Below are 6,000 nucleotides of genomic sequence, written 5' to 3' on the forward strand. Positions count from 1 at the left end.
CCAGTGATGACACTTTCTCAACCACACTGACCCCTCCCCCAGTGTTATTTTGTTATGTGCTGTTGAGTCGGATCCAACCCTGACGCTCCAGCGAGTTTTCAGAGGCTGTCCATTGCCCATCTTTCCTTCGTGGAGCAGCTGGTGGATTGAAACCACCTGCCTTTGGGTTGGCGGTGCAACTCCTCACCACGAGGCCACCAAAACTCTGGAGACTTCCCCACTAGCCTGGGATCAATAATCACACACTAACCAAAAAGCACAGTTCACAAAAGAAGTCACACTGTGGTTAGGCCCAGTAAGTTCTCACTCGTGGTGACTCTCCTTTGAGTTTCCAAAGCTCTAAATCTTGGAAACAGTGTAAAAGGAAGGTCAGTGAAAGGGAGGAAGATGCTTAGCAAAGATAGATTGACGCAGTGACGGTAACAATGAGCTCAAGTAGATCAGGGATGGTGGCAGTGGCACAGGATAGGGAAGGGTTCAGATCCGTTGTTTGTGGGGTTGTCATGAATCAGAGGTGACTGGACATCACCTAACAGCAACAAGCAGTTGTGATAGAGCTGACTCTGAAACCTTTTTTGAGCTTAACAGTGTCCTGTCAAATGTCTTTGTAGTTAACATTATTTGCCTCAGAGGCATTTGGATTTAGAAATTCCCTCATATTTGAGAATTCAGACTCAATTTTCTTATAACTTTGGAAGAGCCGAGGGCCCTGGGTTGCACTGGCCTCCAAGTCACTACCATAAGCCAGTTTTTTAGTTGGTCATGCAGATCAGAAGACATCATTTTTCATCATCTAATTAGAACTTCCCCCTACAAACAGACCCATCTACTATGTCTAGAAGTAACTGTTCTTATTTAATAAGTCATCATCATGTACCGATAACTTCTTTTACATTGAGAGAGTCAGAGAAAGAGAGGGAGACTGTCAACAAGATGAACTGACACAGTGTAACCAACAATGGATTGGAGCTCTCAGAAACTGTAGGAATGATGCTCGATAGGACAGAGTTCAGATCTATTGTTAATCAGGTCTCTGAGTTGTAGTTGATTTGATGGCACTTAACAATAGTTCCTTTAAGTTGGAGATTAATATATCTGACTTCTCCAAACTGTACCGATCCATCATCTCTGACATAATTTATCCCCCCTCCCTTATCCCTCTCCCTCCCATCGATCTGTGTCTTTGAGTTCTGTAATTTGCTAGAAAGCCTGACGGAATCTCAGGAGCTCTGAGGGATAGGGCTCATGAGGTTGTAGATGGTGTGGACCACAGAGGCTGGTGAACTATGGACCAGGGACCTGCAGGCTGAGGTCATTGTCAGCTGTTAGTGCAGCTGGTTCCAGTTAGATGTCGTGTTCCGAGGCATCTCAGGGCTATAAACCCACATCCCTAGGAGAACTTAGGGTGGTAACTTGGGTCATATCTCCAGTAGGGTGGACCTTCAAGATCTATCCTATCTGAATCCTAGCTCATTAATATAACATCTTAATCCCAAATGAGATCTTGTTAAAGAGGCTAGAATAAAAAAATAGAAGCCTCTGGCTGGAAGGGCCACGTTACTTAATTCATTGTATGGCTCGTAGCCTCTTGAGATTTCTAGTCTTACTGGAGTCATTGAAGTGGTACTACTTCCAGGAAATTTAAATACCGAGATAGACACTGGACCTCTGGAAAGACTGTTGTAACTGCTCCTCCCCGGCCCCCGAGCAGATGAGAGAGAAATCGGGTCCAATCTGCCTCTAATTCTGCCTTCACAGTGTTGCATGGAAGCAAGTAGAATAAGGAAAGTTCCACTTCATTTTTCTGAACAAAGGCCTCACCTTCTTTGGGTTTTCGGCGATGGAAATGTTGCTCCAGATTAAAAGTGATCACTGAGCCTTGTCTTCCCTTCATCTCCTTTCCTCTGGACCGTCTCTCCTGCCGCTTGTTACCCCCTGGCGCCCCTTGATCATTTCTCTTCTCTGTTTTCCATCGTGCTGGTGACACGCGCTCTCACAGCTTCATCTCTGCTCTTTCATCTTTTTGTTCATTATCCCCGAGTCCTCTTATTTGGGGCTGGCAGCTGCATAATTTCCCCGTGGTCTCTGCTGTTGGCACATGTAACCAAGTACACGTGACGCAGGGTTTCTTACCAGCCAGCTCTTTCCCGCCTTCCTGTTTGCGCTGATAACAACAGTTCATTAGTTGAATAGCTACACCACTTGTGGTGTTGTTGTCAGGGCTGAGTCCCCCATCACTAATGGCGACCTTGTGAACAGCAGATCGAAACCTTGCCCTGTTCTTCAGTGCCTCACAGTCAAGTCTCCGCTGTGTGCAAGCCCATATTTGCATCTCTGTGTCAGTCTGTCGTGTGGAGGACTTCCCTTTCTCTCTCACCTCTGTTTTACCCAGCATGATAACTTTTCTATAGACTGGGACCTCCTGACAACATAACCAAAGTATGGGAGACAAAACTTCACCGTCTTTGCATCTGAGGACCACTTCTTCTACGACAGATTTTGTTTTTTCTTTTGGTAGTCTACACATGAAGAGATAAATATTCAATACTCATTACCAACACCACCATTCAGAGGCATCGATTCTTGGCTTTACTGCCTGTCTTCTGATTTGTTGTTACCTAATGCCGCTGGAACAGAGATACTGGGAGTGGCCAGCTTTAACACACTGATGTTCATTCCCTTAGTGTTCAGGAGGCCAGAACTCCCTGCGAGGCGATGGCTGAGGGAGGACATTTCGCTCCCTGGAGGTGTTGGGGAGACTCTTGCTCCTTTGAGCATCTCTACATCCAACATTTCTTGGGGAGCTCCATGCCATGAGCTTCCCGGTGTTGAGGAGCTTCCCAAAAGCAGAGTGCTGGGTCCAGAAGTCACCCCACTCCGTTTCTTTGTTGGTGCTACTGGGCTCTTCCCTTCTTTGCTGACTCTTCTGTCTTACAAGTTAAGAAGTGTCACACCCCAGGAAGTCTTATCACCTCAGGGATGTGATGGAATTTAAGCCCACCCTTAATCCTTTTACAGTTGCTTGGTTTATCAAATCATGGGAGCTGTCAGAAAACTTCAACATTAGGAAGCTCTGGTGGCCTAGTGTCAGGAAGCTGTATTGCAATCCCAGAGGCGCACGGTTCGAATCCACCAGATGCTCTGCTGAGGAAGGAGGGACAGTCTCCTCCTGTACCAGTCAGATCTGATTTGACGGTACACTCACACAAAAATAATAAAATAAATATTTAAAACAAACAAACAAAAAAACCCCTTGCACGTTGTATCTCTCCATGTGCATGTTTTGGGGGGTATTCAATTCTTTCCATGACACTTTATTCCATCCTCCTGTTCGTGCATTATCTTCTCTTGTATGTCTCTCCCTTTCTTTCCCACTGTGCATGGTTCTTCGGTGAGCCCTCTGTCCATCCTGTAGTCCTAACTCTAGTCCCGCTCAGAGCCTTTTGTTTTGTAGAGCATGGCGTTCAAGCCTCGTATCTGGCTTCAGCCCACTGGCCTGTGCGTCCCTGGAGGATGAAGCTGTTTCCGGGTGGCACAGTGTGTGTGGTCCAGCCAAGTGTTCCACTAGGCCATATGCACAGAAATTGAGATGTATCTTCTAGAAGCATGTAGCCGTTGCCATGGCCCCCAAGTGCTTTACAGGTGAACTCAGTGTGTTGAGCTGAAAATGGACTAGTTTGGGTGTTCAACTCATGTTGCGTCACAGTGACTTCAGCTGTGTACAGTCTCCTGCAGTAGGACTCTATACACCAGGCTCTGACAGATTAGAAACTTAGAAAGTAAGTCCTTCAGAGCTGATAATTTGGGAAGCCCTGTTCTCATTTGAATCCCCAGTGTTTGTATACCATTCTTGATGAATATTCATTGACAGCACGCACTGGCTACCTCTCTCACCAGACGCTCACTGCTGTCACATGGCCATGCCCTGGGGAGCCGGGGCGCTCATGCGGGGAGCATGCCCAGTGCTTTTCTCTTCACCCCCAGACCTCCTGCTGCTTCCTCGTCATCTCCATTTACATCTGTCAGGTCCCATCGACCTCTTTGGCCCAGAGGAGGCATTCGCTACTCCACAGCATCTTGTACCATCCTCTGCCCTTTCACTGAAGGCACTTGCTTATCACAGACTTGTCATTATACTTTATTTATTAAAATTCATCTCATTTTCCTCACTAAATTACAGACAAACTGTTTTATTCAGCTCTCTCCACAAGGGACATAGGTTTTCATCACCACCACCACCATCATCATCATCATCATAGCCCTTCAAAGTTTACTGAAATACTAGTAAAATAGTTATGTCTATTCGTTAGTGTTGTTAGTTTGGGCCAGACTCATAGTGAATCCCAGGTTCAGCAGGAAGAAATCCTACTCAGTCCTGAGCCATCCTCACCGCCATTGCTGGGTTTGAACTCATCGTTGCAAACCTTGTGTCACTTGAGCTCTGTGAAGATCTCCCTCTCTCCTCCAGCATTGTCTTTATCAGGCATCCTGGCTTTCTCCAGGGACTCGTCCTCCCCAGGACACGTTAAAGTCCTCGAGGCAGCCTTACTGGCCTGAATTCTAAGGAGCATCCTGACCGCTGACAGATTTGGAAGCAAAGTGCCAGAACATATATTATCCACCCAGCCTTCTCCACAGATGTGATTCCCCCAAAGGAAAACGCTGTCCATTTTACAGATGAGTGTTCGATTTGCAGGGGTGTTAGGTCATCACTGAGCAGTAAACAAGGTCTACAGTGAAATGCTCTTTCACATTGCCTTTCAGAACATAGTAAATGCTCAGTAAGTATTTACAAAGCAAAGCAAACTGCTCTGTTGACTGAGGGCATTATTAAGTGGAAGGGAATTTTAATCACATTTTGCCTCTTTAAAAAAAATCATCTTAAATAGTGTATCACTATGCAAGCTTAAAACCTTGATACGTTATTTGAATCGGGGTGAAACTTGACGATGTTAGCCCAGCAGTGGGAATGTTAATGCTCCTTTCAATACAGTTTTTCTTTTGTCTTATTGAACTAACCCTTCTCCTGCTTTAGAGTTCATGTAATGAAATTAGGTGTGGGAAGAGGCTCATGCAAATAAAGGTGATAATGCAACATAATTATTTAGGAGGAAGGACAAGGAGTTTTTTCTTTAAAATCCCAAAAACTTCTGTAATCTCTTGAATCTAAAATGAAATTATTTCCCTCTAATTCTGTGAACAAATTCAAGTCATCTCATGAGCATTTGGAAATTGGTAAATTACTGGGTTGGGGCCAGTTTTTAATCTTACAACCTGGAATAAAAAGAAATGGAGCCAAAAAAAAAAAAATCATCCTCTTGGGGACATTTGAAGAGGCCATATGCTGTGCCTGCCTGTTTTTGAGTCCGGCTCGTTGCTGTCACTCATGCTGGTGTGTCAGGGGCTTTGGGATACTGCTATTAATAATTCAAGGCCCAGATTTTGCTTTCTTTTTTAAAGGGCAGAAGAAATTCACTGCCGAGAACTGTCGGTTTATTCTTCCCAAGTTCTGCACTTCCTATCAATGCTTTATGGCCAAGCAGGTGGGGGCAGGAATGTGGTTTTTATGGACTCGGGCTTAAGCAAGCAGATTGAAGTCTGTTTTCTTTGAGGCTAAATCGATCTGTCTTGTACTGGTCAGACTTCTCCATCCTCTTTTCCCATCTGGACACTCATCACTAGTGACTTTGACCAGTTACTGCAATTTAAGAACCTGAACGGGGAGTAAAACTCAAGGAGAGACGGGAAAGTTTAAGATTGTCAGAGGCACACATCCTAGATGAGAAAGCAAAAGACAGTGCCGTCCAGCCTGGTTCCCACAGGCCTCTGTAGGCTGTCTCGTCCTTCCTTTCACTTCCTTTCTTCCCTGAACTGTCAGCACCCCCACTACCGCCCTTCACTTTGCGTTTCTCAGTGAACCCCTGAACTGTCAGCACCCCACTACTGCCCTTCACTTTGCGTTTCTCAGTGAACCCCTGAACTGTCAGCACACCCACTACC

At 45.5% G+C, this 6,000-nt stretch overlaps 1 protein-coding gene across 1 annotated transcript in view; it reads left to right on the top strand.

The window, feature by feature from the left end:
• PHLPP1 (PH domain and leucine rich repeat protein phosphatase 1) overlaps positions 1-6,000 on the top strand; it is a 307,243-nt gene that overhangs the window by 246,977 nt on the left and 54,266 nt on the right. The window lies entirely within an intron of this gene.

The sequence above is a fragment of the Elephantulus edwardii genome, unplaced genomic scaffold (genome assembly GCF_000299155.1).
Source record: "Elephantulus edwardii isolate Elephantulus edwardi_28Jun2011 unplaced genomic scaffold, EleEdw1.0 scaffold00118, whole genome shotgun sequence".
In the NCBI taxonomy this organism is placed as follows: Eukaryota; Metazoa; Chordata; class Mammalia; order Macroscelidea; family Macroscelididae; genus Elephantulus; species Elephantulus edwardii.